General features: G+C 45.1%; 1 pseudogene; it reads right to left on the bottom strand.

The window, feature by feature from the left end:
• The window catches only part of LOC121984229, a 36,571-nt pseudogene extending 23,692 nt beyond the window's left edge, over positions 1–12,879 (bottom strand).
• Positions 12,880–13,489: the final 610 nt, after the last annotated feature.

Here is a 13,489-nt window from a genome sequence, read left to right on the forward strand (position 1 = left end):
ATTTTGCACTGCATATTGTTTATGTGATATATATGCTTTAGGTAGTGACCCAACCAAATTTCTTCGGACAGGGACTCCTCTGGGGCGTGACAAGCAGAATTCGTCACTGAGGTACAAAATCCCAAGCCCGAAGCCACCTGGAAGGTGTACGTAGATGGATCGTCCACTCGGCAGGGAAGTGGGGTTGGCGTGCTGCTGGTTTCCCCCACGGAGAACGGATGCACTTGTCCGCATGGCTGGACTATAGAGCAACCAACAATGAAGTAGAGTATGAGGCGCTTATAGCGAGTTTGCAGGCCGCTCGACATGTGGGAGCTAGCAATGTTTTGATTCATTCAAATTCACAGTTGGCTGCTCAGCAACTTTCGGGAGCATTTAAGATCAGCAACGTCCGATTCAAGCTTTATGCGGAAGTCTTTGCAAAACTGAAAGCCGGTTTCCGAGAGGTGCTGATACAGAAGATCCCCCGAGCGGAGAATCAGGCTGCAGATGAGCTGGCTAAGCTAGCCAGCTCGATATCGCCGATCGGAGCGACATCGTCGCAGTAGATGTAGACCTATTCACTTTGGAACTAGGATTTTGGCTGGTGTATGGAGCTTTGTAGGCAGCGGTCGGTTGGAAACATCTGGCTTGGAAGGTGATGTTGGGATGTGTATAACTGATTCTCGTGCCTCAAAGTTGGAACTGTGCCCGGTGGAGGATGTGGACTATATTCTGCATAGCCATACCACGAGGCTCATGTCTCCATAAGCCCCCTGCTACTAGAAATGCTTTCATAACCTTGACATGCAGTCGCCACGTGCCTATCCTGCCAAAGGTACCACAATTTCTCACATCGTCCCGCGGAAGAATTAAAGACATCCACAGTGTCCTGGCCGTTCGATCAATGGGACATGGACATTGTGGGACAATTTCCAATGGCGACCGGACAGCGGAAGTTCTTACTAGTGGCGGTCGACTATTTCTCTAAGTGGATCGAGACCGAACCAATGGCTAAAATAACCGAGCAGATGGTCAAAAAATTCATCTGGCAGCACATCATTTGTCGATTCGGCATCCCGCGGCGACTCATATCAGACAACGGAAGACAATTCTCGGGCCAACAACTCAAGGAGTGGTGTGAGGGGTACGGCATCCAGCAGGCTTTTACCTTCGTTGCTATCCCTAAAGCAATGGGCAAAGCTGAAGTCGCCAATCGAGAGATCTTGCGAGTTCTGCAGGCTCGGCTCGACCATGAAGGTGGAAGTTGGGTAGACATGCTGCCCGGGGTATTATGGGCACTCCGAACAACGTCCAAGGAGGGAACAAGAGCGACCCCCTTCCACCTGGTGTATGGGGGAGAGGTCATCGTCCCAGTAGAAGTCGGGGTAGAATCCGATCGGATCCGAGTCTACGACGAGAACAATGCTGAGCGGAGGCATTTGGAGCTGGACCTGGTGGACGAGATGCGAGCCAAGGCCGCCGTCCGGTTGATGGCGTACCGACAGAGGATGAAGCAAAATTACAACAAACGGGTAATTCCCAGATCTTTTCAGGTCGACGACCTCGTCTGGAAGAAAGTCAAGCCGGTCGGCGATGTGGCCAAGCTGGGAGCTCCTTGGGTTGGACCGTTCAAGATTGTAGAAAAGCTCCGTTCGGGCGCCTATTACCTCGAGGATGAAGACGGGCGAAAGCTAGAGCGACCTTGGAGTGCGAGCCACCTCCAGCCGTACCGAGCTGGAAAAAAGGTGCGTCAATGTAATACACGACATATATTTGTCACCCTTTGTCCCCTTCAACCGCAGGAAGTAAAAACAAAAGGGTTTTTGCAAAATCACCGTCGAGCGGCGACGTTAAACTCTAGAGTCAAACCGGCGACTATAAACCCCCCGGCCCGAAGACCGTCGAGCGGCGACGTTAAACTCTAGAGTCGAACCGGCGACTATAAACCCCCCGGCCCGAACACCGTCGAGCGGCGACGTTAAACTCTAGAGTTGAACCGGCGACTATAAACCCTGCAGCGACGTTAAACTCTAGAGTTAAACCGGCGATTATAAACCCCCCCCCCCCCCGGCTTAAAGACCGTCGAGCGACGACGTTAAACTCTAGAGTCGAACCGGCGACTATAAACCCTCCAGGCCGAAGACCGTCGAGCGGCGACGTTAAACTCTAGAGTCGAACCGGCGACTATAAAACCCCCGGCTTGAAGACCGTCGAGGGCGACGTTAAACTCTGGAGTCGGAACCGGCGACTATAAACACCCCGGCATGAAGACGGTCGAGCGGCGACGTTAAAACCCAGAGTCGAACCGGCAACTATAAACCCCACGGCTCGAACACCGCCGAGTGTCGCTCGGAAAGAATGTGGTTTGAGAAGTAAACAAGAATAAAATTGAAAGGTTATGTTGATTCGTCGCATGACCAATACATAGACAAAAGTCGGATAAGATTCGGATAAATTCAGATAATACTAACTCGCCGAACAGCGAGTATTCAGATGAAACTTCAAAATGTAAAGGCACTCCTCACTCCAGAACATCGAAGATTGGCTCGGAGATGGTTTCCAGTAGTCCGGCCAGGTCTCTGGGGGGGACGGACGTCGTCTCCGGAAGATGGCCCTTGGCTTTCAGATAGGCAGTCGTAGCATGGATGGCTTCCTCAAAGGCCAGGACAAGCCGATCGCTGAGCTTATTGCCAAATTCTTCTGAACGGACATAGTTTTGCCTCATCACCGCGAAGCGACCTGATTCGCCATCTTGGTACTCCTTGAGAGCGGCTCGGGCGGCTTCGAGGGCGTCCTGGAGATCCTTCTTATCTCCTTGAAATTTAGCTTGGTCTACCGATCGGTTTTCCCGCTCGGTGGATAGCAAGCCAGTCAATTCTTGGACGCGTTGCTCCTGTGCTCGGGCCTGCACATTCTTTGCCTCTAGATAAGAAACGACCCTATTCTTCTTGTTAGTCGCCAGCTTGATCTCCTGGTCGTGAGACTTAACCTGGGCTTTGAGCCCAGCTACCCTGGTTTCCAATCCAGAAGATTTATGCCGCTCGGCCGCCAGCAGTTTTTCAGTTTTGTTCAGCTCGGCCCGAAGCATGGAGTACGAAGGCCCCTGAGCTAGCGCCCCTCCAGAAATCTGAAGTTTCTTCAACTCTTCCTCTAGCGCCGCTAGGCGATTGCTGACCGTGATGTTCTCCACCCAGTTCTGCGCTCAGATGAAATAATATCAAGAACCAAGAAAAATAATCATATAAGAGTCTGAGAGGCATACCCCAGTAGCCTGCTGCAAGTGGCTGTCGCCGAACTGACCGGGAGTCATTAGGGCAACACGAGCCCTCGCATCCTCCCATATTTTGGCAAGTGGTCCGCGGATGGTGATCTGATGTTCAGGGGCAGTTGGTCGATCAACCGTCAGAAGGAATTCTTCAGTTGGGAGATGCAGGACAGCCTTAATCACTCGACGGCCGCTCGGATCAGACTGGGCTGAAGGTGAGCGACCGGACGACTCGCCAAGCGGAGCGGAGATTACGCCCGAGCGCCTAAGCCGACGATGGACTCATGGCGGAGAAATGACGGGCTGCGCCTCGAGGGAAGCCGCTAGCAAATCGAGTTGTGAGGGAGTCCGATCCGAGGGAATTGCCTCGACCAAAACGGGGGCTGGGTCGACTGTTGTAGAAGGAGCGCCGACCGCCTCTGACACTAGTTCCACAGATGTAGCCAAATGGGCAGGAGGATCTGTTCTGCGCCGCTTGCGTGTCACCAGCGGAGCGTCATCGGCCGAGTACCCCAGGTCCTCCGGCGTAGGATGTCCAGCAGACGAGGTAGCATCGCCGACCGCTTCGGTTACAGGGACCCGATCGACCGACTCTCCTACGACGGGTGTAGCTTCTTCGCTCTCACCCTCGTGTGAGCCGACCGACGCAATGCCCAGGTCGGCCATCTCCTTAGCTGCCGCCGCTTCAATCTCAGCCGCTCTCAACCTCATACGCTCGGTAGCGCGAGCACGCATCATGATGTCAGCTACAGAAAATGAAAACAAATCAGTTAGATTAAAAGGGAAGAAGGATCAAGAATGCTCTTACCCATGCTGCTCAGAAGCTTTGAGCGGATCGGACTCAACCCGAACACGTACAACACGCCTTCGCAAAGCAGCTTGTTGATGTTGAACTTTTGGCCGGGCAGCATGTTGGCTGCATGAAGGTAGTCCGGCTGGCTCCTATATTTTCCGAGATCTGGTGGAAGCGGTACGGCGGTCTGCCATTTGGTTCGGAAAGATGGCAGCTCGGGGAGACGCAAGTAAAAGAAGTACTCTTTCCAGTGTTTGTTCGAGGTCGGCATTTTATCAAAGAAAACAAGGCCGATCCGCGACTGGAAGAGGAAGGTGCCCCACTCGGACTGTTTGGGGTAGTAGAAATAATGGAAGATCTTGGGGACTAAGGGGATGCCGTGCAGCCTAAATAGGACAATCACTCCGCACAACAGCCTGAAGGAATTTGGGACGAGCTGGTCGAGCGGGAGGCGGAAGTAATTGCACACTTCATGGACGAACGGATGTAGGGGAAAGCGCAGACCGGCTACAAACTGGTCGCAGAAGAAACAAATGGTGCCGGTTGGCGGGTCATGTGGCCGATCGAAGGGGGTAGCTAATATTAGTTCGTGGTCAGAAGGGAGTTCGAAGGTTCGGACAAGGCTCAGCGCGTCCCTTTCATCAAACCGGCTCTCCATGGTAGCATACCAGACGCCGGGGGTGGGGTCAGACTGGCGAGAGGAACTGGCCATTACCGAGACAAGGGGCGAAGCAAAGGAGAAATAGCAGGGTCGACGGGAAAGATGACTGGAACAGTGCCAAAAGTGGCAAAAACTGCGAGAGTGCGAAGAAAAACGCAAAAGAACGGAAAGGCGAGGGGCAAAGAAGCCTTACATAGAAGAAGGTGATCGAAGAAGGAAACGAGGGGTCGTCAGAAAACGCAAGCAGCGGCGAGAGAAGGCGATAAGAGCATTATAAAGGTTGGGCTCGAGTGCTCCGAGCCGTTGGATTCAGGGCACAGGGCCTGAGGACCGAATTCGGCCTTGGAATTCAAAAGGGCAAGGGTCGCATCAGACCTGACAACCCGATCGCGTGGTGTCGCCGGCATCGCCACGCGTCGCTCGCTCATAGGGGCACATTTAATGGGCTCCATTACTAAGGCGTGGTCGCATGCTCGCCCTCAATGGTGAGGATTTATGTGAATCCCGAGGAAATCTTAAAGACGTCAGCATTGATCGTCGTTTGATCGGCGAGGAAAATGGTGGAAAACCAAAACTCGCCTAAGTTCCAGAGAATGTGCTGCCGAGCGGCAGGATTCCCTTCTAGGGTCCCCGAGCGGTTAAGCATTTTCGGCAGAGCGGCTGTCAGATCACCAGGCTAATGGTCCAGTCAGTCGAACTTGAGGCCTCCTTCGACTAGACTTGAGGGGGAGGCACATGATCTGGCGGTAAGCACAGGGGGACCCGCGTGGGCAAGGATCAACGACACGTGGAGGTTAAGGTCAGAGGGGTCAACCTACGAGTTCGGCTGATCAGAGAGACCTTATGGCCGCCCGGCCTAGAGAAGTCTTATGGCCGCTCGGCCAGGATCGCGCCAAGGGTAGTGCGAAGACAGCTCGACCACGAGTCGGGTTTCCGACGCTCACAAGCTACCAAGTACAGAGAAATTGCTGAACCGAGCGACATGTCCACTCGGCTGAACTGCATCTCAACCAAGGAAGCATTCTCGCTCGGTCCGCCACGCCTTCAAGTCCGAGCCCTACGGGGACGAGTGGCTCTTCCGCTCGGCCCGAAACGGACAAGGTGCGGAAGGGGACAAAGGGAGCAGCTTAGAATATCCTTCTCGAGACGTGTGTCGCCGACAGACAGAATGGTTGGCGGTTGGACCGGACAGAGAATCATACGGTGGAAGTTTCCACTGTCACGTCAGAGATATGCCCGGATGATTGCGGCATGGCGCTAGACACGCTTTTCTGATACGGTCATTCCAAGTATGCTTTGAGGAGCTTGCACGCTTTGGGATGTGTGCACGCATCCCCCCGGGAGCCCTATATAAGGACCCCCGGGCTTCGACGGAGGTACGCATTCTACGTTACTGTAGCTACAGTATTCATTCTCGTCTTTCTCTCTTTCGGCCGGAGTTGACTTGAGCGTCGGAGGGTCGTTGCCGGGAACCCCTTCCCAGCTCGATTTTGTGCTTGCAGGTTCTCGCCGGAGGTTCACAGCAGTCGAAGGGCTATACGTCATCACCGGGAGCGCCAAGTATCCAGCGTTCATCGACTCAACACTCGGACAGGATCATCAGCAATTGGAGGCCCCATCCTTACTTTGCCCTTTTCATCTTTTTCACGAAAGTAATTAATAAAAGGCACTCATTCTTCGGCCATCCTTTCGAACACCCTTCTATAAGTATGTAACTTCAAACATTTTATAAGTTGCATTCCACCTTCTTTTGACATCCATAGGTATTGTTGACATACTAGAAAACTTGGCTAGCATGGCAAACTCCCTAAATTTATTCAACCTTGATGGGGAAAAATGAATAAAAACAACTGCATTCCTTATAGCTTTAATTAAAACATTAAACTCCTTCAAGTCATCCTTAACAACTAAGTTAAGTATATGATACGCACACCTTAAGTGCAAGTATTTCCCTTCAAACAACAATGAATTTTTACTTTTTAATTTTCTTTACAAATAATCAATTACAATGTTATTAAAGGAAGCATTGTCAACTACAATTGAAAAAACTTTTTCTATCCCCCACTCTCTGAGACAAACCTCAACCATCTTACCAATTTCTTCCCCTATATGACTAGTGATTTTTGTGAAGTTAATTATTCTTTTATGTAACTTTCAATCACTATCCAGAAAGTGAGTTGTCATTACCATGTAATTTATGTTTTGAATGGATGTCCAAGTATTAGCTGTGATACTTACCCTTTGATCGCTGATCACACTTTGTATCTTAACTTTCTCAACTAAGAATATCTCATCAATCATACTTGCAACTTTCTTTCAATCAGGAATTTTGAATCTCGGTTGTAATTCATGCCATAATTCTACAAATCCCTTCCCTTCAGCAGCTCTAAAAGACACTTCATCGAGAATCACATACCTTGCTAATTTCAATTCACAACTTTTCCGATTAAAAGTATCAGGAACTAAGGTACTTCGTTGTCCCATAATCTCATTCGTCAATGTAGGTTGATTTTTATCATTCCACTTGCTTCGTAGAGTGGACTTAACTTACACGTCTTTCCTAGGTGATTTTTTAATCCACTGGTACTTCCGTAAACTGTTGGGATTTCAGCTTTACAATATTTGCATATCCCTATTCGTTGTTTGTTTCCATCATGCAACTTCCTTTTTCCCTTTTCACAATGCTCCCAAAACTTACTTCTGGACCGTTTAGGAGCTATAGGAGGCTTTGATTTTGAAGATTTTCTTAATCAATTCCAACCCGTAGACTCCTGTATTTCAGATTCTATTGCATTTGATGTTTGGGATGAACATGGTAGCGTGTTAGACTCCATCCTTAAAAAGGATAATAATTCATATGATTTTCTATACAATCTGAAATATAATTTGTAAATACAATGCCAAATCTAAAAAAAAAGAGGAAAAAGTTGAAAAATTAAAGTTATATAAGAGGAATCAAATCTTTGGCTTTCTTGCCGAAATTCAAGAATAAACTTGGTGGAGAGTAGGGTTGTAAACAAGCCGAGCCGAGCCGAGCCGAGCTTTGGAGTGTTCAAACTTGTTTGATAAGGTAACCGAGCCGAGCCGAGCTTAAAATGAACCAAGTTTTTGAAATGATTGTTCAAGCTTGGCTTGGTTTATTTTTTATAAGCTTGAGCTTGTTTGAAGCTTGACTTGAGCTTGACTTTTTTAGATGTTATCGAGCTCTCAATTCAAGCTTGGCTTGAGCTTGGTTCAAGCTTTGTTTGTTTAGATGTTATCGAGCTCCCAATTCAAGCTTGTTTGATTGTTTGAAAACTTTAGTTGTTTGATTGGTTGTTGAGCTTGATAATTTAAACTTATTTGTTTATTTTATTTTATTTTATTATTTATTTAGCATATTGAAAAGAGTTTTATTAATGAATATGGTTCATGAACATTGTTCACGAACTTTGTTTATGAACATTGTTCACGAACGTTAACGAGCTGAACACATATGTGTTCAAACTTTTTTATTTAGTTTAACGAGTTGTTCAAGCTTGTTTATTTAATTAATCTTGTGTATATTGAATGAACATAAACAAGCTCTTACCAAGTCGAACACCAAACTTGTTCATGAACGCTTGGTTCATTTATAGCCCTAGTGGAGAGTGGAGGCGATGAAGCCTTCAACAAATACTTCAAGTAAATCAAGAAGTGTATCTAAATTCAGATTAGGACAAAGACTTCACGAAGAGAAATCAGAATGAAGAGCGATGAGAGGATGATTTTCACTTTTGGGTTAGGGTTTAAAGAGAAAATAACTATGCGTTTTTTAGAAGAGGAAAGGAGGCGATGAAGCCTTCAACAAATACTTCAAGTAAATCAAGAAGTGTATCTAAATTCAGATTAGGACAAAGACTTCACGAAGAGAAATCAGAATGAAGAGCGATGAGAGGATGATTTTCACTTTTGGGTTAGGGTTTAAAGAGAAAATAACTATGCGTTTTTTAGAAGAGGAAAGGAGAAATATGACTATACAAGTCGACAGAAGCGTATATACGTATTGACAAGGTGGGGAGAAGGAAAGGTTTGGATTAGCGATGAAGTGGGTTGTGGCATGTGGGTCAGTGGAGAATGGGGTTGGGAAAAAAGAAAATTTAAACAAACTAAGACCTATTAAAGCCCAAACCCTAATTTAAAAAATAAATATTTATAAAATAATTTATTCAATATTTCGGTATATACCAAAATACCAAAAAATAATAAATTTATACCGATATTGATACTGAAACTTTCGGTATGAACGATATATATCGGTATGGTACAGGGGCGAAATAAGATTTTATTCTGGAATGGGCTAAATTTAAAATAAATTATCATTTTTTATATGAAAAAATTTTATTCATACAAAAATTAATGTATCGTATTATATAATAAGTCTTTCATATCATAATGATAATATTTCAACAAAATATAAATAAATAATTCAAAAAATAAAAATAGATTAAAAGAGTATAAAGAGAATAACCCTACAAGACACTAAAAATATAATAAATTAAGTTTATTGATACTATGTTTTATTCTATGAGACTTCTCATAAAACTCATCTATTATGGATTCAACATCTGGGCTAGTTAGAAAATATTTGGACTTTTAAAATTTGGGTTAAATTTGAAGTCTTGGTATAGAGATGAGGATATATGGAGCTAGTTAAAAAATTTATAATAGGATTTAGTATTTGAATTAGATAATATACCTCTATAAGGAGGGGACTAGCCTCTTTTGTTTCGCCTCTAAGTCAACCGAACTTTGCAGTAAGAAAATAAATTTTCTTTCACAAATCCATTTCATTTTTTATTTCTTTTAACTTAAAAAAATTGATATTTTAAAATTATAAAGATTATTAATGGTGATTATTTTTAAGTTTTCTTCCAATGTCATCCTTTTAAATTTCAAAAAAAAACTTAATGGATTCTTGACACGTATAAGGGGTAGCTTGGGCTAAAGCCCAGGCTAGCCCCCTCTTACGTTTCACCTCTGGTATGGTATATGCAGTATACCAAAATTTTCGGTATTTTTTCCACCCCTAATAAGGAATAACACTTCCAAAACAAAATGAAAAATGACATTTAAATACTGTTTGCTCATTTATCTAAACTTAGCAATCATAAATATTTTCTGTATGCATATGCCAACAATAATAATCAATATGTAACCAAGAAATTAGTATACATCATTTCATACAAGAAAAATATTCAAGGTGACACTTAACCAAAAAAACAATCCATTTAAATCTAATAATTACCTTGATGTATATTGCTTCATTTATAACCTGGATTAGAAGCCTTTGTTGAAGAACTTCACTTGATGGTACTGCACATAAATCACATCAACTTGCTTGACAGCTTCAAGAAGACTTGTGTAGTCTTGTAAAGAACCCTAAGACGAGCAGTGGAATTCAGGGAAACTGAAATATATCTAAAATTGCAAACAAAGTTATTATGAAAATGTGATTGAAGACAATAGGTCAGTGTTTAATATATCAAATTTAAGTTCATTAGAAACTGTCATGATTTGATCTATTATCAAATTAGCATGGAAAATTCCCTAAAGTATACACGTCTTCCAACTTTTGCACCCTATATTATTTTGAAGCCCTAAACTAGTTAATTTGGAAAAAAAAAAAACCAATGGATTTATGAGAGTGAGAAGTATACCAAAATTTATTTTGAGATGAAACGAGTCATAAAGGAATTGTTGGTCAAAACTTTTGGTGACCCGAACTATGCCATTTTGGCTAGAATATCATCCTAAAGGTTTCCTAGGAGTCCCAAGTGATGTTCAAGTATTTTTGAGTTGAAATGCACCATCAAGGAGTTTTGGTTTGCCAATAAATCACTTGATGGCACAAAACATACAATTTTTGACTAAAAAGGGAGGCCAAAGGCATGTTAAGAGTTTTGAATGGAGTGTTCAAGAATTTTTAGTTGAAAAGAGCATCATTTCAACTAAAAGACCCAACTCAAAAACACAACAACTTCATCCGAGATTTGCAAGAGGGTGTGGTATATTTTTCTAGTCAAGATGATATGTTTTTCGACTGCCAGGTATTTTTTGGCAAGCTGAAACTTCTTGATGGCCTATCTCAACTCCAAAGCACATGAATATTCCATCTGAGACTCCTAGGAAGTCTTCACTAAGACAATCTAGCCAAAAAAGACATTCTTTGAGCGGTTTGACTAAAACTCGTTGATGGCACATTTAAACAAAATAAAAAAACAGTGGATGTGCCTCTCAATCCACCATTCACTAGTATGATTATTCTCCAAAATGAACAAGTTTGGGCCATCTAAATAATTAGGAAAGACGAAGTTTAGCTTATCGAACTAGGGATATTTTGGATGTATGAAGAGAGAAATTGCATGATTTGGCCATTTCGACCTCAAGAAGTTGAGGTAATCAGCACAATTGAAGGTTGCTTTGTTTGTTCTTCACACAGGAATCAATGTTTCACTGCAATTTGGTTACCATCATGACTGTCCCAGATATCTAGAAGTGAACGATCATCGCAAAAGAAAAAACACAACTTTAAGCTTGCACAGAATCGAATCAAAGCGACAGAGAGGGGGGAAGATGGTCAGGAGCAACCTTCAGAGCAGTGACGCCGCTTTTGGCGAAGGATCGGAGGAGGAGAGATCGTTCGACGCGGGGAGAGGCGATCTCTAGCACGAGGACGAAGGTGGGCTGGCCTTCACCAGCTGTTGTCCTAGCCTCCCGGTTGGCCCGATTACCAACACTTTGCTGTTGGGGATCTGAGGTTGAGTCTTCTGATCTTCCACATCCTCACGGGCCGATACCATCGCCATGGCTGGCTGGGACAAGCAGACCACCTCTAGCTGCGATCGGCAACGCCAAAAGAGAGGAGATCGCAGAGCGGCCGCCGCATTGGGCTTTGCAAAAAGAAAAAACTCCTTATCCGACGCGGCCCATAAAAAAACAAAAAGAATTACGGATGCGGGCTGCCATTCTCTTGTCTTCGCTCAGATTAGGGTTCGAGAGCAGGTTTTGCTCCTGAGGTTCTCGCAATCCACATTCCACGATGCGATCCCTCGTCTTCTGCCGCCTCCGTCCTAACGCGCGGCTCCTGCTCTCTCGGATTGCTTTCGTCTCCTTTAGACAATCAACCCGTCCTCCTCTTCTTCCACGGACCCCGACTCGTTCCCTCCATGGCCACTCTTTATTCGCCGGAAGCTCCCAACCGGTCGAACCGGATCAATCTCGCATCATCCAATTGGCCAGCCCTCCCAGGCAGAGGACGAGGAAGACAGTACCTTGAACGAGTTCCTTTCCCGCTTTGTCTGGGGCATCCGCCCTGAGATCAAAGACGCCTACCCGGACCTCCCCAAGGCGACTGTCAACTCCATGCTACTTGTTATCTGCCAGAAAGTTGTTGCCTTGATGGATTCTTCTGCAGCCGTTGAGGGCTCCCCCATCAAGCTCAGCAAGGACCTCTGGAAGACCGTCATGGAGGTGAGTAACTTGGTGCAACAGGCCATGTAGAGGGACCGGATGACGGAGGGCCTCAAAAGGTATATCCACTCCGAGGAGGTCAAGGAGATGCGCCGGTTTGCAGCGGACATTGGCATCCGCGGACCAATGCTCCGCGAGCTCCGTTTCAAGTGGGCGAGGGAAAAGCTGGAGGAGGTCAAGTTCTACCAGAGCCTGGATACGAACAAGCTCAAGAACAAGAAGAGCTAGAGAAAAGAGCACTTTTGACATCTGGGAGTGATGAACAGCATACCTCTCTCGCAACGGAAAATGGTGCAGCATCAAAGGTGACCTCTTTGCCGGAGAGGAAAGGCGAGATCAAATTCAAGATATATGGATTGAATTTGTCTCATCCCAAGTGGGCGGAAGTGGCTGAGAAGGCTGCAGAAATTGACGAGAGCCATTGCAGCCTGTAGATGGGAAGTGTTAGAAGGTTGAAGACAGTATCCTTTCATTGATTGCGAACACAGGATGATCCGTTGTTTAAAGAATGGAAGGAGTTCCTACGCCCAAGGAGGAATTTATGCGCAGGATTGCGGGTGAGAATAAATAAAAACAAGCGAAATAATAGAAATAAGGATGTGAGAACTCACAAATAATATTATTTCAAATAGGATATGCTCTTGCAATTTTTCCAAGTAAAGTTTAAGGTGTGTTTGAATGCTTTGAGCGGGTAGTGAGCATCTTTATTTATAGAGAAGATGTCGAGTGCACAAGGGGTCTCATCGTCATATCTTATCTAAATAAGAACGCATCAGATGTCTCTTTACAGTTAAGGGCATCTTACTTTAGATACTTTACAACACACATATGCCTCTTTACAGATTACGGGCATCTTATTTTACAACACAAGGATGCCTCTTTATAGATCACAGACATCTTGCTTTACAACACACAAATGTCTCTTTACAGATCACGGGCATCTTATCTAATAGGTAGTAGGGTCCACCACTTCCTCGAATGTTACACTTGGAAGAAATTCATTCTGTTAACAACGTCTTGAAGCATATAGGAAGTTTGTGCTATTTGTGTCACGCCCCGGAGGAGTCTCTGTCCGAAGAAATTTCGGCAGCATCTCCCCTGTACGGCGGACAATCTGAAACTTTCTACATATCCACATACCTCAGCCACATGCGGCTGGAATAATAACAGAAAAAAAATACAATCACAGACATTCCACGCAGTTTATATAACAAGTAAACAGAACAATAATACTCTGACTCGAAATCAACCATACTCAACTACACTCGTAAAGTTCAAATCCGATTTTTCCTACTCC

This window comes from Zingiber officinale, chromosome 5B (genome assembly GCF_018446385.1).
Source record: "Zingiber officinale cultivar Zhangliang chromosome 5B, Zo_v1.1, whole genome shotgun sequence".
NCBI classification, from domain to species: Eukaryota; Viridiplantae; Streptophyta; class Magnoliopsida; order Zingiberales; family Zingiberaceae; genus Zingiber; species Zingiber officinale.